The sequence below is a fragment of the Anabrus simplex genome, chromosome 5 (genome assembly GCF_040414725.1).
Source record: "Anabrus simplex isolate iqAnaSimp1 chromosome 5, ASM4041472v1, whole genome shotgun sequence".
NCBI classification, from domain to species: Eukaryota; Metazoa; Arthropoda; class Insecta; order Orthoptera; family Tettigoniidae; genus Anabrus; species Anabrus simplex.
In genome coordinates this window covers 451,900,277-451,927,091 of record NC_090269.1, presented here as the reverse complement: position 1 = coordinate 451,927,091, position 26,815 = coordinate 451,900,277, and the positions used below count along the sequence as shown (strand labels likewise).

The 26,815-nt window shown below is 39.8% G+C and overlaps 1 protein-coding gene across 1 annotated transcript in view; it reads left to right on the top strand.

The window, feature by feature from the left end:
* Positions 1–26,055, top strand: part of LOC136875107 (zinc finger protein ZFP2) — a 215,706-nt gene extending 189,651 nt beyond the window's left edge. Inside the window, exon 6 of the transcript XR_011018341.1 lies at positions 25,918–26,055. The gene's annotated coding sequence lies outside the window, so the exon portion shown is untranslated. The remainder of the gene's footprint in view (positions 1–25,917) is intronic.
* The last annotated feature ends 760 nt before the right edge of the window (positions 26,056–26,815 follow it).

Genomic DNA, 26,815 nt, shown 5'->3' with positions numbered 1-26,815 from the left:
TTTAATCGTTTATTCAGAAGTTCAGATCTTCGCACCTGTTGTCGTATGTGATGCTCAGCCCTGTACGTCCGAACACGAGACGTTGACGGGGTGGAGGTCGGTACTACACGCTCAGCGAATCACAACTCTTTCTTGGCGGAGGCGCGGACATACCATGTTTACATCAGGATTAAACTCTCGTGAAAAGACATGTATTATTATTATATTTTGATAGTTTACTTTATCACACTCATTACTGTAAAGTTTACCGGCCCGAAGCTTATTTAATTGATTTTCATTTGAAATATTTAACTTCACTTTTAATTTTTAAAATAAATTAGCACATTTTACAATCTCGCGCGCCTCCACACTAGAATAACAAGGAAACATCATCGTCGGGCAACACTTAACTTTGCACACGCCACATGTACAACGCTATGTTATGATTTATTAATTAATTAATTTAATGGTACAAGCATTTACATTTCTAACTGTAAAATATGATATTTAAATTAGACAGACCTCTAATTTCATCGTTGGCATGGCGTTATATTGGCTTCATTTTATGCCATCCACCTGGGATTTAGCCTGTCATAATTGCGGGACACATTCTTCGCTTAAACACTACCTTATAAATGCACAGATTCTGTACTTGTCTTCAAGCAACACACATTAAGAATTTTTTTATACATAACATTTGACAATAAACTGTACTATGTACACGTATACAACAGTTAAACCGCCCGCTTCGTGTCGAGAACTCAACTAATACAGTTTGCGGAGACCTCCCAACTACTTCCTATCCGGATGTTTCACAGGTGTGACTGACCGTGAGAGGCAAGCTTATCTCCGGCAACTACACTCCGCCCTTACCGATAACCAAAAATAATATCGTCCGTAGTAATTCACAAGAGCTATCTATGAATCTGCTGTCTCCCTATGAGAGGTTCAGGAATCCTACAATTATTTATCTTATTGTTTTCTTCCCCGACCTGAAGGGATATCATGGGTACTGAAACCGTACAGTGTCCTTGTACAGCTCATGGGAATGATATGTGCCTTTCTACTCCATTAAAATTACTCCTAAAGTTCGCGTCATTGGTGATAGTATGGGCGATGGGGATCGAGCGGCGTCCGGCCAGAACGGAACCCGCGAAAGAGCGCTTGCAAAACAAAGGGAAGACAGAGCAAGAGCCAAGCCCCCACGGAAATACCCTCTCAACTTGCAGAGAGAGATAGAAGGGGACGCGATGCTGGAGTAGTCAGATACGCCCCGAGGTGTGGCTTAGCTTCCCAGAGTTCCAAACTAACATAAGGAACTTCCGGTTTTTTATGCACGTGTCACGGGTGCCAACGTCGGATTTTGGCGCGTAAAAAATGGAATGATATTTTGATCCAGACATAGGAAAATTATGTGAGACACGCCATTGAATAGAGCGGAATTTTCTGCGTTTCCCAGACTAAAAATATGTAATAACTTATTCAAGGGAAGAAATGAGGTCACCAGCTGTCCAGATGTAATATATCGCTAACACATGTGAATACAACGGCGTCACCCAAGCTAAGAGTCGCGCTCAAAAGATGACTCCACCCCCCAAAGGACGCTATGAATTAATCAAAGGCGGGAAGCAAATTACATAAAAACTGCCGATCGTAGGTCCAGCACGCCTTGCTCAAATGAAAGAGGAGACAGAGGGCTGCAAGATGCACTATTTAAATGTCTTCAATTCTTGGTATGAAAGGAGCTCTTGTTCTTAATGAACCGTGAACGTTTACGCCCCCAGGCTTCCGGCGGGCAAGATAATATAGGCCGGGCAGGCCATCGCAGAGACGGTTGTTCTTTGCGGGTCGTTGAGACGGACACTGTGTCCCGCGGTGCTCCAGTTTACAGTCCGAAACCCTTGACCGCTTACTGAAAGTGCTGTGTAGTACAAAGCCTTTGTGAAGTGTAACGGGAGGCCAAACGAGCCTAGGTGAATTGTCTCTGTGCTGCGTGTCAAACTAGTTAATCCGCGAGCATAATTTACAAACAAGTAGCAGAATACGGCTGAGACAGTGCCGGCCTTAATGAGTCAGTGAAATTCATAATTTGGTATCACCCAAAGTGTTACTCTGAATCAGGGGGCTCGAGTTTCGTGAGCCACCCGATCCCTGCTGTGAACGCGCCCGCCGTGATTTGAAAGACCGTCTTATTCATGGTGTAAACTCTGGAAATAGAGGCCGTGTGACGAGTGTAAAGTGTCACCCATTTGGATTACTGTAAGATTTCAGCTGTGAACGAGTTCCCCAGGATGTCGGACTTGTATGGACCAGGGATGAAGGACTGCACGCCCGCCGCCAACCGCGGAGCCATGAGGCACTAAAGCTCCACCATGGGTCTCCCGTGGAAGGAGAAACAACGGCCACCAAACAGATGAGTGATGTCCAAATCTAATTTCTAAGCATGTCACATAACCGGGGGATAGGATTAGCTTTCTTTGTAAATATCAAAATGTTGTAAGATAATGCATGTCCTATATGGAAATTTTATTGATCTTTAGATAGTTGAAGTAAATTCAGGGGAGCTAAATTCCCGGACGACTCATTTTTTTCTTAATGATTAGCTTATCGTGAGGGTTATATTTCTAGTAATATGTAGAATGTCCTAGCAAATATGGGAACAAGGTTAGGAGAATATTTGAGTTTCCCTTAGGGGTGGTTGGAACAATAGTGCTGGCGAGCAGGGAAAACCATGTCAAAATGTTGGTAGTTACTGTCCCACGTGGCTGTCGTATATGCCTGGGAAACTCATGGGTCAGTCAGTCAATGCATGCCTAGCTTACACATATAATCAGTGCATGTACAGCAAGAAAGAAGAAATCCCGACCGAGAGAGGTATATGTTGTGTTATTTAAGTAGGTGTGAGGAACCATGTGCAAGTCTCCCGTGATTTTTTATTAATTAGCCAGAATGGTTTGGAGTGTTTTTTTTAATCTATAGCCGGGGTGAGGCCCAGAGGCAGGAGTCCCTAATCTTTGGTCAGAAGATTTAAATATAGGTATATTTCCTGTGGTAGGAGCGAGGAGTGTGAAGAGGTGGACTGAAGGGGTCATGAGAGCCCTATGCCCAAGGGAAAAAGATACGCGATATGAGACGTAGTGAGAGGGCCGAATGCCCGAGGAATTTACGATGAGATGAGTTAGAAGTGATCGTGCCCCCAGTCGACGTTCAGCGTTAATCATGAGAAGGGAGAGAATAAAAGAGTATTTCAGGGGAATTCCACGATAATATGAATAAACAAATGAAGTGGGCCATGGATATGTGTCCCCGAGATGAGAGGGTAGACGTGTGAGGGAGAGAAGAATCTGGCGTGGCCAATGAATGAGAAATGGCCGTGCGAAGTGAATGGCCGCCCTTCCTTTTTTTGTGAATGTCTGGCTCTCGCCCTCGTGACAGAGGAATCCCTTTATACCATTGTGTTAAGACTTGGAACCCTGGGTCAACCTCGCGCTCTTCTGTTTGGTTTAAATGGCTTAGCTAAGAATACTTGTATAATGATAATATCACGGTGATTTTTTTAAAGGTATTTAATAAATGAGTAGGGATCTCCCCCAGGTATCCGGTGATATGAGACTATAGCTATTCTAGGGATCTACAGAAACCCACAGTACCTCTCGGTCGGGAGTCGGCCAGTTCGACTCCGGATTATGATGGCGCCCTTGAGCGAGCTGCTCCAGGCGTGCGCCTTGGGCCGGAGACATTGATAACCATGCTATTTCTTTCTAGGAATGGCTCTCCTTTGTGTATGAAGTGTATATATCCATATATCAGTGTATGTTTCGTAATTATGTGCATATATTTTTGAGTTCAAACAGAACCTATGTGCACGTTGTGTGGTCTTGGTGATAGATGAGGAGTCCGGGGTTTAGCTAAATGGTATGTGTGTTTGTTTGTGTATCATGCAGATGTTTCTTTTAATATGATCATTATGTAGCGTAGGCCCCGGTTATGTTCGTGCTAAGAACAACAAGTAATTTGTGAATAGGGACATCAGATCATCTCACGGTGTGATCGACAGAATAATATAAAAATTTCATGAACGGTCTGAACTAATGAGGAAAGATGAATGATAGCAAATCGCAAAACCTCAATCATACCGTTATGCAGACGACGCCCATGGGCGACTCATATTTTAAAGGGATCATTATTTTCTTTTCCTCCCATATGTGGAGAGTCATTGTATAGAGCTGTGTCAATTTCTTAATATGTCATATTTGAATAAATTCGTATTCGTAACCCCTATTTTATGATTCTTGTCATTTGTAGCAGTGCTCAGCAGTATCCACTAGGCATTTGAACCCAGAGATCCTACTTTCATATTATAGACATAAGGCTCCATCTTAAGTATTTGTTTCTTTCTTTCGAACGTACCACTCCCCCAAGTGCTCAGGCTGCCGGGCCGGCACAGAGAGTAGGAAGGGAAGCGGGTCGAAGCTCGTGAAGCAATTCGACCCGTTCTTCAATCCATCTCATTCGTAGGTGTTTACCCCGTTACGTGGAGGCATTCTTATGCGTGGGTCATCCATTCGAAGCCCGGAAGGGTGTAGTACAATGTTATCAATATCTAATTTGTGTCTGTTCACCATTTATCACTTGGTTATGTATTCTTCCCCCAAGCCAGCTGACTTTAAAGTTTCTGCAAGATGTTACTCACATCATTCGCTCGTTTACGTGCCTAAGAGAAACTATGTTATGTGAAATAGTATTCCTGGTAAACAGTTCTACTCCACACACTGCCCATCCCATTTTTAACACCCGTCAAGTACACTTTATAATCTCCTATCTCTTCCTCGTTATCTGCCCTTATCCGAATATCACTTACTAATAGCACATCCTTGTGTGTCCTCTTTACTGATTCAGCCAGTTCTACTTTCTTTTTTCCATAAGCCCCATTAATATTGATAGCTCCCCATCGAATTCCATTTCATTCGCCAATTTGTTTTCAAGGAGTCCCTCGCCTGTCAAATGGGAGTGGGATTCCGTTACTCCCATAGGTCCGAGGCTTGCTTAAAGTGTTCTGAGCTCGATAAATTCATGAAGCAGAATGATACCTTACTTAAACATAGTCCAAACGAGCACCTCTCCTGTAGCAGGTTAGGCACTACCGGTGAATTGTATATTCCTAGCAGCCTGAGCACAAGGAGGGCCAGGACTCAGAATATGTCCGAGATGCCCACTCCCATTCCGTAGCAACTGCTATGTCTGTAATGGAGTTTGGATAACTACTCGTCATGGTACTATGTTGTCTCTATTACATTCATGCCTTCACATCATTTGTCTGCATCTCCGAGTGTTGAATATCGTAACTGTATGGGCTTTTCATTAAATTGCTGATGGTGAGCCATCTAGTGGTGGATTTAGTACTAACAATTCGAAGTGAGTAGTTGTGCTGCTATCTGGGCGCCAAGAAGATAAGCTTGCTTGGCCGTGAACCGTGCTCTAACAATCAGCGTGTGCAGTTGTTCTACTTCTTGCCTTTTTAAACTGGAAGACGCGTTGAGCTAATCTCTGCTGGTTGTGCCTTAAAGATACAAATTATCTTACAAGAAGGGAAGATGGTGTGGATATTTGATCCCGGCTGATGGATTCTCCATCTGGCATAAGTGGCGAAGATGTGGTTTGTTTTTTGAAAACGATTTAATTTCTCGTAAACACCGACCTCGTAAGTAGCTTCATTGGATGTCATGACTGTTTTAACTGAGGAACTAATCCTGTTTTTATGGTGCTAAGACGCTGAGCACTTAAGTCTACGATATGTGAGAATTTCTAAAGGTGATGTTCGGATTATTTGTGGGTTAAAAAAAATTTAGAGTCGAAAACAGGTCATTGTCGTTAACTTGTAATGTGAAAATATTTGAGGTTTCAATTTAATTTAAGATGATAATTATATGTTAATTTTTGCTTCTGCATTCAGTTATATTAGGTTTCGTGCACGAAACGAATAATTATGTTCAAGGAGCTCCGACAAGATGGTGTACGAATTAATTGTATAACCTTAAAAGCCTGGTTTTATTTCTTTTCTTGTTTTAAAACATAATCAAATATTTATTATTAAAAATATTTTCAAACCATTTCGGGCTGTTTAAAAGAAAACTTGTGCTTTAAATGAAAGCTGATCTAATGACTTACTCGGTACATCGTGTTCTCATTTTAATCATGGCGGTTGTCCTGTGTAACACAGCTGTGTAATAGAATGCAAACGCAATGGGGGCGTTGCTGTGTTGAATCTGACATTTGAGTGTCTGCTTATTATTGTGGTCTTGACGTTCTTCTGTATTGGGAATAGTTGCGTGCATTGGATCATTTCTGCTGTTTTTGACTTACTCCTTCGATTTTAGTTATCGTCTCTGGGGAATTTTGGATTATTTAATCCTACTTATGTATTTTATTGCAGGTTCGTGAATTATTTCTTCGATTTGTGATATAGTGTGTTTGGTTGGTCCTTACTGTTTTCACGCAACCTTCGAAAACCGAGATAGTCTATTAGATAGGTTTTCATTATCCATTCTGTAATGGTGGATTTAATTATTTAATATCCAATTGAACCTCGTTCATTTATTATTCTAAAGAGGTCTTCTGTTTCATTCAATAATCATTGATGTAAGGATTTTACTTTCTACTGGGTTATTCTTTTAATTGATCAGAATAGAATTCAGTGTTTACCGTATTATTGAATCTTTAAAAAAAAGAAAAATTAATTTTGAGGTCGGTAAATTATAAATGTTTGGGTATTATTAAAGTTTTCTTAAATGGATCAAGGAATTATTATTTCAGTCAATTAGTTAAGCTTATTTTAAGTTGATTCGCTTGGCCTCTTGTGTCCAGTGCTTCCTCAATCAGCGACGGCCTTTTGGTTGGGATAACTGTAAGTATTTCCTTTTTTGCTTATTTATCCGTGGTCGTGCTAACACTCTTGACCTTACCTTATGTTGTGAGAGTGTGTTTGGTAGCGCAGAGCGTGGTTGCCATAGCAACTACGTTCTGTTATTCTCATTATTTGTGTTTGGTATCAGATTGCGTGGTTTTCTGTACAGCTACGTTCTGATATCTTATGAAAGCATATTTTTCTTTCTTGTTTCTTGTGACTGTTGGCTATTTCGTCAGGCCATTGATATCACCTTGGCTGAAATAATAAGTCAATTGAGACTAGTTAATTAAACTTGTGAAGGGAAAGACAGGCTTATATTGAGTGCTAACCTTGGTGTTTTCTGTTTCATATCAATATGAGTGCACGTGCTGTGTTTTTGCCAAGAATGTTGAGGAAGGGTGAGCTATTGTACGAGCTCGATATTCGGGGTTTGATGTCCACTGGTTCTATGGAAGGCGATGTTACCTTGCTTCTGGCCTCCCTTGATTCCCCTGTAGATCCAGGTAACATGAGCATCGACTTGGGTAAGTCAGTGCATGCAATGTCCAGTTCTATTAACGAATTATTAGTGTTTATAAAACAGTTAAAAGAGTGTAGTCCATCAGATTATCAATTGAGAAGATTAAAAGCTCGTACCAATCACTTTATTAACAGGGTGCAAGATTTGATTTCTCTTGGACCTGAAGGTGAATTGATGCCTCAATGCACTTCGTTGTTGACTTCAGTAATTAATGTTTCGGTTGAACTCGATTTTATGATTAACATGAAGAAGGTTGGTCAGTTATCATTAAGTGATGAGATTGAAACTAATGAAGGTAACAACCTTGGTGCCACTAATGAGTTAATTACTCCTCAGACCGTCACTAATCCGTCCTCATCTCATTGCTGCGGACTTAGTCCTGCGGTTGAGAATTTGTTGATTAGGTCATGTTCGGCTCCTAATTCTATTAAGGATCTTTTCAAAAATATAATGACCTTTTCTGTAGATTCCATTGACGAAACCATCAGATTCCTGCGGTTTCTAGTAGAATTATCTGAGTCGGCTAATGTGTATTGCATGGATGCTCTGGGGATTTTTAGAGTGTTATTTCCCAACTGTCAAGGTGTACTTAAAAGAGAAATTTCTAAGGCTATTTGCAGTAATTTAAGTGTAAATGAATTTCACGAGTTAATCTTGGCAAGGTTTATTCCGTCCCTTGCGTTACAAAGTCTGGTTCCGAAACATTGTTATAGGACGCAGTTCTTGCATGAAAATCTATTGGCCTATGTCTTGGATTTGAAATTTTATTGCGAGGTTTTTAAAATCGTGGTACAGGAAGAAGAGATGGTAGCTTGTATAATCAAAGGCATTACTCCTCAATATCGGTCCTTTTTATCTTTGACTAAGTGCCCAAGTAATTTTGCTGAACTTGAGGAAGCCTGTACATATGCCGAGGATGTAAAACATGGAGATGAGTCCCGGCACATTAGGTATCCCCCTCCCTGTGTTTGATTGCGCTCTAACAATGTTTCCACTCATATTGTTCTTTCTTCTGTTTCCAAGAAATGGCATGCTTATGGCCTTATTATATTTTACTAACCACTGTTATTTTCATGTCGGTAACTGTACCTTGATTGTTGATATTTGATGATCGGGTGTGCACATCATGTTTTCTTGAAAATTTATTTAATCAGTGATGTGGTTTTATGCTTTGGTGTGTTCTTGTTTTGAAATTAATTAACCTTATCTGACTTATTATTGTTATTTCTTAAATTTGGTTTTTTATACCCACTTCTAATGAGCTTGATGTGTGCCGTTATATGCACCCACTCTTGTGTGATTAGGTCTGGGTTATGTCACAATCAATTAGTGATATGTTTTCGCCCTCGTGTGGAATTGGATATGAATGCCATCTACCTTGTATGACTCTATCGTTACTAACCTGGTTAATGATTTGGTTTACTCCTTATGTCAACTGTTTATTGGGCAGTTACCATCATGTGGATCAATATCTGATTGGGATGACTTGTTGGTCTCGTACCTAAACCGTAGTGTTTTTACTGGTTTTCCCTGTCTTAATTATTGCTGGCATGTGTTCTGCTATTCTGGTGTGTCGAAGCCCTCTTACCTTGGTTGTGAGGTATTCATCAGGTGTCTGGGCCACTTCAAGTTTCTCTAATCGTGATCTCCTTGGTTGAGTATTGATTAATCTACCTGGCCTTTCTTAATTTCTGTTTGTTTTCATCCTGGGTAAATCTTATTTGGTGATTGATGTTTCTCATGCCTGACTGTCCCTTGCATTGTTGTTATTGTGCACCCTCGTGGTAATTATGTATCTGATTCATGTGATCTGGTTCCTTCCTTCCTCTTTTCATTCATTGCCTGTTGATCCCACGTCCTCTTGTGTTTAACCTTTTCTGTAAAGCCCATTTTATGTTTACCTGCCACTCAATGGCATTTTCTCTCAGTGGTTATTATTATGTCTCTTGACATGGTTGTTGTCATCTTGCCGTGTTATTGGATTTGATACTTAAGTATGGGACTAAATAACGAATCCTCTAGCCGGTACTGGAATCCTACTAATGATGGTTTATGGGGGCCATTTGCGGTGTAACTGTTTTCTTCAAGGACTCTTGGGCATTTCCATCGACTCGACTTCTATTCCGCTACTTATATTTTATTTACCTCGTCCCCTGGGGAATATTGGGGGAGGTACCTGTTTTGCTGTGGAGCGACAGTGTGATCTTGACATCACCTATTTATAGACCGGGTAACGCCGAGGTTCTGCAAAGGACAACTGTGGTATATGTAGTATGGGTCCTTGCTCGTTATTTCCCTGTTGGTTCTTCTAATCGAAGGATTTAATTTGCCTTTTTTTAAATTGGTTGGATGTTCCATGGTGGGATGAATTGAATGTGTGATTCTGTGAAGTAGGCTGGTTACCTGATTCCAGATTGTGTTCCCTCCTGAGTTTCTCATATCCCTAATTCTATCCTGTTTGATGTCATGTTTCATACCTTGGCATTTATTGTTGATCTGTTGTGATGACAAACTTATTGAGCTCTCTTCATCTAATAGTACTAGTGGTCTTCAACTCATCGTGCCTATTTTGCCTCGCTATGAATTGTTTACCATGTCTATCTTGGATTTTACTTGTTTGATATCTAGTTCTAGGTTACTTGAAACATAATTATTAATTATGGATTAATTGCTTGTCCTTCTTCTTATTCAACTAGGTGATGTAGTTGTGGAGGAAAGTTGAACCTGTGTTAGTTGAAAAATTATTTTATGTTCTGGTCTGTCAATTATGTTCTAGTGTTTTGAAATTGTGGTATAGTCTACTGTTTAGGTGTTTATGCCATCTTGAACAGGGGAAGTATAAGGAAAGTGATTTCATCCTGTTGAAGTATTGTATATCTGTGTGGACTTCTCGTTGTAAGGTGATCTGGTACCCTGCCTATTCATCGCTGTTATCATCATTTCCTAAGGTGTTTCGGGGGAAATTGCGACTTGTTTATATGTATATTGTTTAATTAGAGTTGTAGATTCATGTAATGTACTTAGAGTTTTACTTCTTCCGTCCGTTATGGTGAAGTGATGTTGAGATAGTTAAAGGATTCATGACCAAAGGAGGGTACCTTCTTTTGACCTTATGGTATGGTTTCTGATCCTTGTGTATCGGTGAAGTTTTGAATTATGGGTTTGATTTTGGGAATTATGTTGGGGTGGCATTATGGTTTCGTTGAGAGGTGACTGTGTTCCTCTGAAGTCATGATGGTGTTATTGTGGTTGTTGTAATGATATTGGGTGGGCACTCTGTGATTTGTGAGATGCTGTCGAGGATTTGTATGTCCTTTACCTTCGTGGCTGACACATCGGCACTGGTGGTCATTTGAGTGGTGATGTATTGTTGTTATTTGAGTTACTTATTAGGTGGGTTGTTGTAGTATGGACACCTTGAGGAGGTTGTACATTGCCTTTTTATTTTTTTTACTCTTGGTGTCAAGGTGGATTTGGTGAAAACTCATTTTATGTATCTACAACTCATTTGGGAAAAATTCTTAACTATGTGGTTATTTCGGGTCTGTCACCTGACTTGTGGTTCAACTTCTTATATTCTCTGCCATATCTTGTTCACCTGTGGTCATCTCGCTTATGCTTGTAGACTTAAACGTTCATTTTAATTAACATGCCTCGCTAAGGCATTTTATTATGGGAGTTTCATCTGAATGATGTCGTTGGTATTGTAAGTTATCGTTCTGTCATGAAGAAGAATGAGTATGGGATTATTCTCCTCGTACAGTCGGTATTGCAGTCATCGATCCTCTACCTGCATATGGGGGCTTGTAGAAGGAGTATGTGATTTCAGAATAGTGTTGTCTCCCGTGTTTCTCCTGATCATTTTCTATCCCGGTGTAAGTGTTGATATTGTGTGTTGATTGCCTGGTAATTACTGATAGTTCGGTTGTTGATGACCCACCTTACGCGTACCCTACATCTGAATTATACATATGTCTCCAACTGTAATTAACCTTTTACCTTGGCTCTAAACATTCATATCTTCTACTCTTGCTTGGTTTCCTGTTCTAAACGTGTTATTCAGTATCCTTCTATTTATTATTGTTTCTTGTTTTCACCTTCTGCTTGGAATGAGTATATGTGTAGTAGGCCTATGGAAGTTGAAGCTGTGTGAATGGAATATTATTTTAAGCCAAGAAATGATTTGAGATGTTTTAAAAAAGGTTATCATCTATTGATTGGGGGGTTTTGATTTCACAGGTATGTCTGTTAAAATTTTAGCTTAATTGATATATTGATTTATTTGCTACACTTAGACTTGATGTGATAATTATCGTGAATGATCTGATATTCAGGTTTCGGCTTTTGCTGTGGTATTCTGATCGCATTGGAGGAAACTGATGATAAAGTGATTAGTGTGATAAGTTACTTAAAGAATTATCTAATGTTTGTTGCACTGACTTACTTCTTGTAGAGGCTTATGTTTTCCTATTTATTTTGGTCCTTTTCTTCTTCTTCTTTTTCTTCTTCTTGTGTTTTCCTTTTGGGGTATTTATGTGGTAATATGGTTATCACTCTTGAAGTCTTGTCATTCCCTATAATTGAAGCCTTGAATTATGTTCGAATGAGAATTATGCTATGTTTTAAACATTGTAAGACCTGTTTTCTTGTGTAGGTTATGTGTCTGAAAATTTATTGTGATTAAGCAAACTCCGATTACCTTAGTAATCTTAGTATTATCTGAACATTTCAAGGAAAATTGGCGTGCTGATGATATTGCGCGTGAAAACATGGACTTAATTGAACACCAAACAACTGCGAGTGGTCTGATCACTGTTATATATCACCCAAGTATATCTCTGTTCACATTGAGAGGTGTTTATGTTAAATTATCGAAGATGGAACCTTTATTACACATATTCTTGAGACAACAGATGGTTTCCAACTATGACTGCTTGTTATACGCCACCCCAGGTTGATGGTTTCGGGGGGGAGGCTGTAATGGAGTTTGGATAACTACTCGTCATGGTACTATGTTGTCTCTATTACATTCATGCCTTCACATCATTTGTCTGCATCTCCGAGTGTTGAATATCGTAACTGTATGGGCTTTTCATTAAATTGCTGATGGTGAGCCATCTAGTGGTGGATTTAGTACTAACAATTCGAAGTGAGTAGTTGGTGCTGCTATCTGGGCGCCAAGAAGATAAGCTTGCTTGGCCGTGAACCGTGCTCTAACAATCAGCGTGTGCAGTTGTTCTACTTCTTGCCTTTTTAAACTGGAAGACGCGTTGAGCTAATCTCTGCTGGTTGTGCCTTAAAGATACAAATTATCTTACAAGAAGGGAAGATGGTGTGGATATTTGATCCCGGGTGATGGATTCTCCATCTGGCATAAGTGCCAAAGATGTGGTTTGTTTTTTGAAAACGATTTAATTTCTCGTAAACACCGACCTCGTAAGTAGCTTCATTGGATGTCATGACTGTTTTAACTGAGGAACTAATCCTGTTTTTATGGTGCTAAGACGCTGAGCACTTAAGTCTACGATATGTGAGAATTTCTAAAGGTGATGTTCGGATTATTTGTGGGTTAAAAAAAATTTAGAGTCGAAAACAGGTCATTGTCGTTAACTTGTAATGTGAAAATATTTGAGGTTTCAATTTAATTTAAGATGATAATTATATGTTAATTTTTGCTTCTGCATTCAGTTATATTAGGTTTCGTGCACGAAACGAATAATTATGTTCAAGGAGCTCCGACAAGATGGTGTACGAATTAATTGTATAACCTTAAAAGCCTGGTTTTATTTCTTTTCTTGTTTTAAAACATAATCAAATATTTATTATTAAAAATATTTTCAAACCATTTCGGGCTGTTTAAAAGAAAACTTGTGCTTTAAATGAAAGCTGATCTAATGACTTACTCGGTACATCGTGTTCTCATTTTAATCATGGCGGTTGTCCTGTGTAACACAGCTGTGTAATAGAATGCAAACGCAATGGGGGCGTTGCTGTGTTGAATCTGACATTTGAGTGTCTGCTTATTATTGTGGTCTTGACGTTCTTCTGTATTGGGAATAGTTGCGTGCATTGGATCATTTCTGCTGTTTTTGACTTACTCCTTCGATTTTAGTTATCGTCTCTGGGGAATTTTGGATTATTTAATCCTACTTATGTATTTTATTGCAGGTTCGTGAATTATTTCTTCGATTTGTAATATAGTGTGTTTGGTTGGTCCTTACTGTTTTCACGCAACCTTCGAAAACCGAGATAGTCTATTAGATAGGTTTTCATTATCCATTCTGTAATGGTGGATTTAATTATTTAATATCCAATTGAACCTCGTTCATTTATTATTCTAAAGAGGTCTTCTGTTTCATTCAATAATCATTGATGTAAGGATTTTACTTTCTACTGGGTTATTCTTTTAATTGATCAGAATAGAATTCAGTGTTTACCGTATTATTGAATCTTTAAAAAAAAGAAAAATTAATTTTGAGGTCGGTAAATTATAAATGTTTGGGTATTATTAAAGTTTTCTTAAATGGATCAAGGAATTATTATTTCAGTCAATTAGTTAAGCTTATTTTAAGTTGATTCGCTTGGCCTCTTGTGTCCAGTGCTTCCTCAATCAGCGACGGCCTTTTGGTTGGGATAACTGTAAGTATTTCCTTTTTTTGCTTATTTATCCCTGGTCGTGCTAACACTCTTGACCTTAACTAATGTTGTGAGATGTCGACTCTCAGGATCACTTACTAGGCCACTCAGCCATTGCCCATGGTTCACGAACTAGGACGTGGCTGCAGTAACCCACACCACGAACCATATAAGTGTACATGTTTAGTCTAATTTTGGAGGCGAGATTCGTATTGTGACCCGCAAGTTTAAAATGCAGAAAACACTGCTTGTGTACTGTGTTCTGTTCCTAGTGTTAAGTGAAAACAGACGAGCACTCATCAAGATGTAACTTTGTGTAAGTATTTAATTTCAGGGCTGATCATAACATGTATTTATACTGTATTAGTATTATTTGTAGTCTCCCCCTTGCCGTCCTTTTTCACTATGTCTCAATACTTTGCGACGCATGGGCGTGTTGTTAAAACATTTCCAGTTTAGGATCTTCTTGATTTCTGTATTTGAAAGTTGGCAGGTATACACTAAAGGATAATCACTTGGTCCTTTGATTTTTCGAAATAAAAGGAACTTCTTTCCTTCCTTTAGATAGCAGCAGTGTCCACTGCGGTGTCTTTCAATGTCATGTTGTCTCGAATTTTGGTTTGAGCTTTAATTTTCAGGCCCCTTTTAGCTGTAGCATAGCGAAGCGTGATCTCTCCCCTAGTTCATCGGTTCATCCGCTAGGCCGCTCTTCCAGCAGTAAGTAAGCTTGAGCTTACAAGTCGGCATACGAATAAAAGACAATTATTGCATGCAAAATATTATGCTTTTGCTTACCGTTTCGGAAGTCAGTTGTCAGATAGTTTAGCTTCCGGGTAGACTTTGTGGTCTTAGAATATATCAGCTCCTTTTTCATCTGTTTTGTTACAAAATAAAATGGACACTTCATATAACACAAATTTAGGGATAATATCCCCAACGTGGTGATCGCAACATCCTAATTTTTTTCGAATTAATAGTGACACTGTGCAAACTGTCCGAACACTCGTAGAATATTATTTACACAGGAGAGTTCTTGTTTCACTACACTTTCAACTTGCACGAACACATTACTAACTGCCCTTGAAGGATGGGTAAGGAAAGTGCTGTCAGTACTGTATTTATTTCTGTAGTCCCTAATAAATTTGAGGGCTGCGGCAAGTATTTCTCCTGAAGGCTTACCGTGAAGCAGGCTGACACATTTATGACATTTTGTGAACTTGGATACATTGCATATTATATATTCTCTTAGATATTTAATCAAGCACTCCTTTGCAAGACTGGGACTATCACTATTAATTAGACCTAAATTGTTTTCCCAGTCCGGTAAGAGGTCATCCATGTTCTCGGTGAAGTCTAGTGCTTGCCTTATTTTATTTTGTGCATTTTCTGCTACAGCCTTATTTGTCTCGTCTGTCTTCTTAGCCAGAGTTCTCATTTGATTGACGAATGAAGTCAGAATCAGTTCAAATTTGGCTCACAATTTCTACCCGCTGACAGGGCAAGTTTGGTTAGGATATAAATAGACTGGAACATGTGTAAATTCAGAAAATCTCTTATTGAAGAGTGGTCGCCACAACTTAATGAGCATAGTACACCAAAGTACCCTTTGAATGGGTCTTGATTAATTTTTAATAAAACACTACAACCTAAGCCATATTCTTTGTCGCCATGGTAACGTCTTGGGCAGCATTATCTGGAGGTGAAATGAAAGCGTCAAGGCTAGGGAAAGGGCCGTCATCTGCTTGTTGTCTTACAGCTTCTTCAAGATATCATCAGGGAGGAAAAGCAGGACCAGTATGGAAATAGAAAGAAAAAATGTCACATTGTTGTATGAACATGTAGAATTAAGGGAAAGATGGAAGGAATATGTAGAATGCCTATATGAGTATGATCAAAGAACAAATGATATAGAAACAGAAGATGAGACACGGGTAATAGAAGATGAAAAATGATACAGCATTTTGGATGGGGAGGTAGAAAAAGCTCTGAAAAAATGAAGAATCGCAAAGCAAGTGGGATTGATGGATTACCGGTAGAGTCTTAGAAATAAACCAGTTAAAGAGCTATCATGTATCTGTAACAAAATACATGAAAGCAGCGAATGGCCAGATGATTTTCTTTCAGTAGTAATGGTACTGACTGAAAAAGAAAAGAATTCAAAGAAATGCGAAGGTTTTAGAACCATCAGTCTGATCACACATGCAGCCACAGTATTACTGAGGGTATTGAGCAGATGACTTCATCGAAGGCTAGACAACTATATCTCTGAGGAACAGTATGGCTTCATGAGAGGTAATGAAACAAGAGTTGTAATTGTAATATTAAGAACATTAGATGGGAGATACATTGAAAGAGGAAGAGAAATATATTCAATATTCATTGATCTGGAAAAAGCTTTTGATAGAGTACAGTGGAAAACTTAAATGGGCGTTCTAAGCAGGAACGAAGTCGACTGGAAGGAGAGAAGGCTGATTAAGAATGTGTATCTTCAGCAGAAGATAAGGGTGCAAATAGTGAATGAGATGACAGAGGAAACCACAATTGGAAGGGGAGTAAGACAAGGCTGTTGTCTCTCCGCATACTCTGTAACGTCTATTTGGAGAGATTATCCAGAAATGTATGAATGGAAAAGAGAGAAATCTGGTGGTAGCAGAATACAATGTATTCGACTTGCTAATGGTATGGTCCTACTGGCCGAGAGAGAATGAGCTAAGATGGCGATGCTAACAGATCTAAATGCTGTCTGTGAAGAATTTGGAATGAGAATTAATAAGAAAATGACAAAAGGTATGGTGAAAAGCACAAAAAAGTGTATACTACAATTAAGTTAGGGTAGGAAATAATAGAACAGGGGATGCTTTCACATACTTGGGAAGTTTAATAAGAGAGGGTATAAGGTGCAGTCGAGAGCATTTAATAAGAAGAATAGACTTTCTGGGGAGGCAGGGAAGAACATGAGTGGTTTCCATGTTGCATACGGCCTCTGTTGAATAAAGCTATTAAGACGGGATGATGTAATACATGGTAGTGAGTATGAACTTCTATGTATAATCCTACTGTTCTACATATAAAGCGACTCTGTTTGATTGCACATGTAAGCTATGTAACTAGATATGACCAAATTGTGACATAATAGAATGCTACACTGTTATGATAACAATGAACAATACTTATTGTTACATTCATGGAAACCGGTAACGTACGTCACATTCCTTTCCGTATGAATCTCTATGGCACCATATCTCATAAATCTTATTACCAAACTACAAAGTGAACTGTACACACACATACACGCTGTTCCTAATAATTTTAATCAAAATAACATAGAACTCCAAATTCTCTTTCATTCACGAGTACATAAATTTCCTTGGCCCGGCATACAGCATGGCATTCACGAGGGTTATTCTCACTTCCGCTGCGCATTCTTTTTCGCTTAGCGTTCGTCACTTGTCTCCTAGCCCAGCTGACAGAGTTATTACTACTCCTTGACGACTGCCCCCTCCTTAAGACAGTTCCGTCCCTGATCAGGTCGCAACCATTCTTCGATTACCCGTTAGTCAAGAAATTTGCTCCACCGAACGCTGGGGTTTAATTGGCAGACCTCCCCGCCTCCGTGGATTAAAGAGCCACACCAAATCCTAGGCTTCGGATCAGCCTTCTTCACTCCGCTCTTCGTAATCATGTTTCATTCGACCACTAGCAACTTTCGTGTTTCTTCGATCGAGGGCGGGGATCTGACCCATCCTTCTCTCCAACACCTCACGTAGTCATCTGGTGCTCGCTGGGTCTACTGCCGAACTTCACATCGCAGGGAAAACGCAGCTCCTCGCCGAAAAGAACACAGGCCTGAGTCTGTCCTGTCGCCTGACGGACCGAAGATCGACATGCCATTGAAAATAATGGCACATGTTCATCGCTGTCACGTAGGTTGTCGGCCACAACTTTAGAAATGTGTCTTCCAGTCGTCCTGTTCATCTGTTTAGCTTTGACGGCAAATCCATCACGCAACATCGGTAGTAGGAGCATAGTCCTAAGTAACTCTGGATTTCATGTACATCTCTGCTCACAGGCCATTCTTTTACTGCACTATATTCCTGGATCTGCGGCTACACCATTTTTGGAAACGGCATGTCCCAAATAACATAACTTTTTTCGGAAGAGCTGGAATTTTCTTGTATTCAGCTTCAGGTTGGCTCCCTGCAGTCGCTTAAAGGCTTCCTCCTTGTTCGCTAGGTGATCATCGAAAATCTTACATATTACTAGGACGTCATCGAAGTTAACGAGGCAGGTTTTCTACGTCAGACTTCGGAGTATTGTTTCCGTCAGTCTTCCAAACGTAGCTGGTGCATTGCACACTCCAAATTTCATAACCGTGAACTGCCAAAGTCCCATAGGCCTCCATTTCTTCTTGCCAATATCCACTTTTCAAATCCAGAGTGGAGAACACCTGAGATCAGAAAAATATGTGTAGAATGTCATCTATCATGGGTAATGGATGTATCTCACCGTCTAGGTGTTCAGCTATCGCTAATCCACATAAAATCTCGTCGATCCGTCCCTTTTCTTCACTAAAACCACCGGTGAGGTCCAGGGACTATTAGACGGTTCAGTGACATCCTGCTAATAATGTCACAAAACTTATCTCAGCCTCCTCTCTTGTTGATAGTGGCGCGCGTCGTCGACGGTCTATTCGGTTGTATATTTCAGGTGTTCATTTTATATCTCACGACACTCCTCCTGCCGTACGGACAGTTCTCGATTTCGAAGACATCTTGATATTTGGACAACATTTCCTCGAATTTGGCACTTTGATCCTGCGTCAACTTAATATGTCCGAGGTCCCAGTTAATTTTGAAAGGTGATGGACTTTCTCGGTATCTTTCTTGGTCTCCCCACGAACAATGGATTATACCCGATTACTACATGTAACCTGAGTGCCTCTGTTCCATGATCCTGGAAACATCATTTACGTTCATAATTCTGATTGGAGTAGGCCCCTTAACAATTACAACACCTGTTCCCCCCAGTACTCCTGGGCAGACCTCCTCTTCCGCAACGGGCTCCACAATTCCCGTCACTTCTCGGTCTATGTTATCCATTTGAACAACGAACACATTATCGCTTCTGGGATGGAGTACCTCGTCTGTACATAAAACTATTTGAATGGTTGGACTGCTTCATCCATGACGAATGACTTCTTTGTTTGCGAATTTCGAACATCCTGGTTTCAGATCCAAAGTGAGCTCAGATTTAATCATTACATCCGTTCCAAGAATAACATTTGCTTTGATATCATCCAGTATTACCCGATGTTCTATCAACTTGCTCCTCAGGCCGATGTTGGATTATTTCCCGCCGTACGTGTTCACTGGGTCTTCGGTTGTGCTTTTCAGTAAACTTTTCTTAGGTTTCAGTTGTCCTTGACAACATTGGTGGGGCCCCGGTGTCCAGAAGCAAAGTACGGGGCAAACCGTTCACTTATCCGTCGAGAGAAATATTATCTAACTGACGCACGAGTGAAATGATATGTACCACCTTTCCATGGACACTCCCGGAAATTTGAGACATTATGGCAGCGGTTACTGACCTGTCCAAGCCCATCACAACTACAAATTGAATCTCCCGATTTCGAGGTTGGCCACCCTCATTGGATGTAGAGGTCGGTGTAGCAGCTTCAGATTATAATGCACGAGCCAGCGCATCATCTAACCTCTTTAATTGCGCCAGACGAAGGGCTCGTTGGAATTCAGCGCCGGATATACCCATCACACGTGACTCTGCATATAGCTGTTCTATGTAATCGTTTGTAGCTGAAGTACAAGCCATACAAGAGACGCGCGATATCTGCCTCACAATCTTGTAGTGTCTAGCCACGCGTCTCGTGTCTGCTACGAAGTTAACTGGTAAATATGTTGAGGGTACCTGATCTCTAATCGGGCCGCCAGAGAATTGAACTCAGTTTGCTCACTCTCTGCAATCGCTTGGAGTATATCTAACGCATCACCTCGCTGCGCAATAACCGAGGCAGTGCATTTTTCTTCTCTAATCCACCCATTGGCGGCAGCTGCGGCATCAAATTCCCTTCGATGCGTAGACCATGGTGTTTCGAAAACAAAGGATACTGGTTTCTCACGCACCGTCCCTGCAACATTCTCGGATTTTGTTCTGAATTCAGCGGTAGGTCTGTTCAATCCTATGGACTTCTTCTTCAGTAATGCAAAACGGTCCTCTATAGCAAATTTTTTTTAAGCTCTACAATTTCAATTACCTTAGATTCTACCTATCTATATTTTCAGCTGTTTTTGAGAATATTTCGCTAGCTTTATCTCCAATAAACTAAAAATTTCGGCTTTTCTTTGTAGAACTTTCTGCCAACTTCCAACATTGGTGCAAGTATGTTAGCATCACCTGCTATTTCAAAAAGTTCTCTGTATATATCCTTACCTTCTGTTTCTATTACTGCCCGAAATCGTGACCATAACAGACCTTGGTTCCAAAAATATTCTCATTACATTCTTGCTGCTCGCACTTCAGGTCGGAAACTTTTGAATCGTTTAAACTCACTTTCATCAAAGCCACCATTCCTTGTATTATCTTCCTTATATCGTAGTTCTTTTATCGGTCACTAATTGTCCAATGTTACATGCGTGGGTAACGGTAACGTACGTCAATTTTCTTTCCGCACGAATACCTTTTACAGTAAATCTCATTACAACTTGCCAATAAAACGGAACACCGGACGAGTCGTTCATGCGGTTATGTGTGCGCAGCTGTGAGCTTGCATTCGAGTTAGTGGGTTCGAGCTCCACTGTAGGCGGCCTTGAAGACGATTCTACGTGGTTTCCTATTATCACATCCAGGCTAATGCTTGGGCTGTGCATTATTTAAAGTCACGGCCGATTCCTTCTCACTCCTAGGCCTTTCCTAACGCATTTTCGCCATAAGACCTGTCTATGTCGATGCGACATGAAGAAAAATTCTACTAATAATACTAATAATTTTAATCAAAATAACGTACAACAATTCGTAAATCTTCCTTCATTAACAAGTACATAAATTTTCTTGCTCTGGCATACAGCATTAGATTCATAGAAAATGAGTACTCTCACTTCCGCTGCACGTTCTGACTCCTCGTACTTCTTTGCGTAGTGATAGTCAACTTGTCTCCCGGTCCAGCTGAGAGTGTTATAGAATGTTTGTGTCTTGCCATGGTTGAGCAGATCTTACTGTCGCCAAACAATATTCTGAACGATATTTTTATGTACAACACTGGGATTCTCTCGAAGGACAACAAGCGCTTTTACAAAAATTAAATACAGACGTGCCATAAACCACAGTGTGGTTGAACAAGGTCAAATCTCCAAAGCACATGTCGTCCCTTATTTAGGAGCGTAGTCCCTTACGGATTTCAGTAGATAAATGTTTGCTGGACATAAGAGCTTATACTTCTCCTTTCGGTTAGACTACTTCTGGTTCATTCTTTAAATGAGCGAGTCGATGAGCTCGTATATTACTAAATTGTCTGAAGATTATTGCGCATGATATTGTTATGTTAGACCTTCGAGAAAAAAGACGCAGCATTTTCTCGATGCATTCAACAGCTTTTGAAATTCACGACTGTATTCTGAATTTTACTTGAGATGATGTTCACTCTGAGGGATGTGACGGTCGTTAGTAACGAACTCTCCTCATGGTATATTAGTGAGTATACTGTTTTGTAGGGATTCCGCTGTTTGAGACTTCTAAAGGGGTTGATTGTTGAACTGTTGGTCGCATGGTTTAAATTTCTCACTGTAGATCATGCCCAGAGGGCAGCTACGCAGATCCTTCACCTCCGGATGGCGGACGAGATCTCAAAAAACACATAGAGGATCGTAACTTCATCTGCGATCACTGCGGTAAAGTGTTCAGTAGCGGAAGCTGCCTCTCTGAGCACGTCATGATCCACATGGCCCAGGCGCTCCATGTTTGCAAAATTTGCCAGAAATGTTTTCCAAAGAGAAGCACCTTGAGACAGCACATGCTGGATCACACGGGTGAGAGGAAATTACAGTGCTCTTCATGCCAGAAAGTGTTAAGAAGTTCGTTAGGATTGATCATCCACATGCGGACACATACAGGTGAGAAGCCCTCCTTATGCAATATATGTGGTAAGTCCTTCAGCCAGACAGCATGTCTAACAAAACACCTGCGGACACATACAGGAGAGAGGCCGTACAGGTGCAATATCTGTGACCAGACCTGTAGCGAGAAGGTCGATCTAACAAAACACCTACGGACACATACAGGAGAGAGAGTCCGTACAGTTGCAATATCTGTGACAAGACCTGTAGCGAGAAGGCCGATCTAACCAAACACTTGCAGACACATACAGGCGATAAGCGGTATTGTTGTAATATCTGTGGCAAGGCTTTTAGCCGTAGTGATTGTATGAAGGAACACTTGCGTTTCCATACAGGAGAGAAGTGCAATATCTGTTGCAAGACCTGTCGCGTTAAAGCTAATTTAACCAAACATCAGCGAACCCACACAAGGGAAATGCCATTTTGTTGCAATATCTGCAGTAAGCCCTTTAGCCAGAAAGGAAACCTAACCCAGCAATCAGGGACACATGCAGGGGCGAGGCCGTATTGCTGCAATGTTTGTCGCAAGATGTTTGGCCATAAAAGCAGTCTAACTCAACATTTGCCGATACATGTAGGCTCGAAGCCATACTGATGCAGTATCTGTGCAAAATACTTTAGTCAGAGAGGAAATCTAACCCAACATTTGCGGACACATGCTGGCGCGAATCCGTACTGTTGCAATATCTGTGGCAAGACGTATACCGATGGCGCCAATTTAAACAAACACATTCGAACACATACAGGTGATAAGCCGTACTGCTGCAATGTCTGTGACAAGGCCTTTAGTCGTAAAGACGGTATATCCATACATTTGCGTAGTCATACTGGCGAGGAACCGTACTGTTGCAATATCTGTGGCAAGGCCTATAGCCAGAAAAGTATTCTCACCAAACATTTGCTGATGCATACAGGCGAGAAGCCATATTGTTGCAATATATGTGGCAAGGCCAGTAGCGATAAAGCAAATCTAATCCAACATATGAGAAGGCATATAGGCGACAAACCGTTTTCTTGCAATACGTGTGGTAAGGCATTTAGTCATAAGGGCGATCTAACCAGACATCTACTGGCGCATACAGGATAGTAGCCATACTCCTGAGCAAGACGTTCCCGCTCGCTGTTTAAAGATATTCGTACGCATAGAACTGATCAAATAAAAATCTCTGGCAGTTTGTAAGACTCAAAGATTTGAAAATTCGCAAGTAATTTTAAATAACCAACCTACTTTCATGATGAATGCTCTACAGACATACAAGGTACGATAGCAAATAAGGTACATAAAAATAGCCATAATTTCGGTGAAGGCTCAAGAACTTAGCTTCCTGTTTGACTTGGAGATGGAAATTATGCTTTGTATGAGCTTTAAGTGGCTTGTATCAAAACTGGACGTACTATGTAAATATATTGTATTTTAAAATTGTTTTTATTTACCATTTAAAGTTGTTTCAGGTGAATACAAGTTTCATTCCATTCCGTTTCAACTAATAGCAATAACATTTATGAAGTACGGATTATAATTCTTCGCTTGGGATATGTATTACGCCACAGCTGCAGATCAGATAGTCTGCTTGTTAAGAGGAAAAAATTTCATTTACAACGTCAATTTAAACCTGTGGAAGTCGCTCTCGTTTTTATGTTAAAAAGTCACGTTTACATCATCGGTGCATTTATTAGGAAAAAGGGCGATATGGTTTTTGTACGCTCTTTATTACAAGAATTATTAACATATGATAACGGATGCATAATTTGCATGATTATATCCGTGTCCTCATTTTCTGCTTTGCTTTGCTGTGAAATACAACGATCTTTTCCATTTTCTGTTTCAATTCTGTGGCGTTTGTCTGTTAAAACTACCTTTAGTGGCGAATGATCTGTCTCCATCTACGGATGTGACAGGAGAGTACTACATTCTGTTAGATCCTCATTATCCGATGTTTCCTCGGAAACCGATCAGTTCACATTTCACGTTCTCCTAGACGCAATCTACGTATTTCTAGCTTCTTGACTGATCCCGCTATGATTTCGAAGTGTGTCTCGATAGATACCTGTGGCCTTTCAACTGTTTCAATTCACGCAATAATTACTTAACCTTTTTGAGAATTGCTTGCAGAACATTTTATAATATGTTTAGTAAAATTCGAAATCATGCACAATATCTACGAAATTTGAATTGTACGCACTAATCACAAATATATATACATGCATTATTAAACTCAACCATTGGTCGACTTTCGTCTTCAAATGCTCTTCCTTGTCGCTTTTGGTGCTTTGTTTATCGGCATTGGCTTACAAATCCGGTGTCTACTCATCATAAACTGAACTGTATAAGATAATGACGTTAGTGAGTCCTTGGTGTGAGGTTAGTAAAGATGTTAGTGTGTCCTTGGTGTGAGGCTAGTGATATGACTATGCAGTGATGTTAATGAGTCCTTGATGTGAGGCTAGTAAGATGAATCTGCGATGATGTAGTGAACCCTGCTGAAGTTAGTAATGATAATTAATGAATAATGTAACATATGAGGTGAAGCAATGCAGGCACTCTAATGAGGTTTATAGGTACCAGTGATGAGGACCAGTACTTCCATGTAAGGTATAAGTCCCTGCATGTTGTCCAGGTGCTGCAGGTTTTACCCCAGGTACATCAGTTGTCATTACTGACAGTAATTTAAATTAATCTGTGGCTAGGGTGGAAATGTTTTTGACCCTGATTAATTTAGTGTCAAATATACTACATTACTTTGAAGAAGAATTTTGACAATTGACTTTTTCATATGTAGTTTTTAATATTTCTTTGGAAATCTTGTTGTACTGTGTTTGGAGATCTTGGAATGGCTTATGCCTGTTCAGTGAGATACACAGTTCTCAGTCTGTTGTTTCTATCTGTTGAATGTTTTCGTGAAAGTTATCCGAGACTACTCACCATGCTCGTGTATTGTGCTATATTTCCATGTAACTAGTAGTGTTATTGATCTTTATGGTAGTGTTCTCTCTAGCCTGCGGAATGTCGGTTCAGACCTCCACAATTCCCGAGTTGAGTTATGCTGAAATACCCACGTTCACAACTAGGTCAGCTTATCGCAGGATGGTACCTAACCAACGCTAATAGTAAGTCTAAATTATTCTGATTCCTCAGCATAATGCTAATAATAATAATAATAATGAATTATTGTGCCTAAATTTAATAAATAATTATCATAATAATCATGATAATTAGCCACAAGTAACTTATGATGATGATGATAAATTTTCTGATGTGAATATAATCACAGTAATGAATCACTAATGTGACAGTGAATGACTAATAATTTAGAGTACTAATATGGATGATACTGATACTCGTGATATTCGTGTGAATCTTTGATGTATTTCATATGGGATTTGTCCTGTGCTTTGTGGTTGTTGTTAGTTAATGCCATTAGTGCATCCACAAGTAATAACGAAGTCTTTCATTAGATAGCTTGTGTTTTAGTGGAAGTAGGACTTTGCCATCTGCTTCCGTGTTCCTTTCAGTTGGTAAATAAACATGTGTAAGCCTACTTTCTACCAGGATTCAGTCTGGCTTGGATGTTTTAACAACTTTCTTGTCATGTTTTATCTGTAATTAAATGTAATATGTTACAAAGTGTTGCCATTGTGTGATGATATTTTATGGTGTTCATTAGGCCATCAGCCTGTGTTTAAATAAGTTGTAGTTCGTGTAATTATAGAATAAGCTGGTTGAATATAAATCATTATTTTTGTATTTTCAGTTGGGCTTGACAAAGAGACCAGAACCGGAAGTATGAAGCATTGAGATGTATTCGATGATCAAAATAATTGTAAACTTATATTAGATTACCATATGAGTGATAAAAATAACAATATTTTACTATGATTGACTTTGTGCCATTAAAACAATTTTAACTGATATTCTGTTTTATTTCTTAATTTGAATTATATTTTACCTATTCCTTCACCCGCATTAAACTTCATCACTTCGACATGGAGGTATGTCATTCTACCCGTTAAGTATAGCCACAAGTGTGACCTTTTTGAATTTGAGTACTCGGCAATAATCCAGCATCACATGTTCTACGTCATACGGCAATGTTTTACATTCATTTCTACCAACATTTTACATGACTAAGTTATTTTGGCTTTCAGCAGTCGACTCCTGGAAAACTGAAGTGTGAATGCAAAAATGTACAGATGCGCTACTGCTCTATAGGCAGTTACGTTCAAAATGTCCAGCAAATCTTGATATTGTGTTCTTTATTTCACTGAGAATAGCGTCAGAATCTTTGTCACTATGTTTTAAGATTATGTACAATTCCGTTTACCTTTTGCTTGCATTACAATCAATCGATCAAACAATCACCACTGATCTGCATTTAGGACAGTTGCCCAGATGGCAGATACCCTATCTGTTGTCTATCTAGGCTCTCCTTTGCATGCTTACTACAACATCTAAACACGTACACATTCTGTTAATGTTATCCTTAGCTCACTTCTGTGCTCGATGCACTTTTGAAATAAATTCATTCAATTTTTCCTTACTCCACAACCAAGTCTACCTCCACATTTTATAACCTGCACCTTCTCCTTAGTCTCTTTACTTCTCTTTTATACTGTAGCGTGTCTTTACCATTCCTTACCACCTTTAAAGTA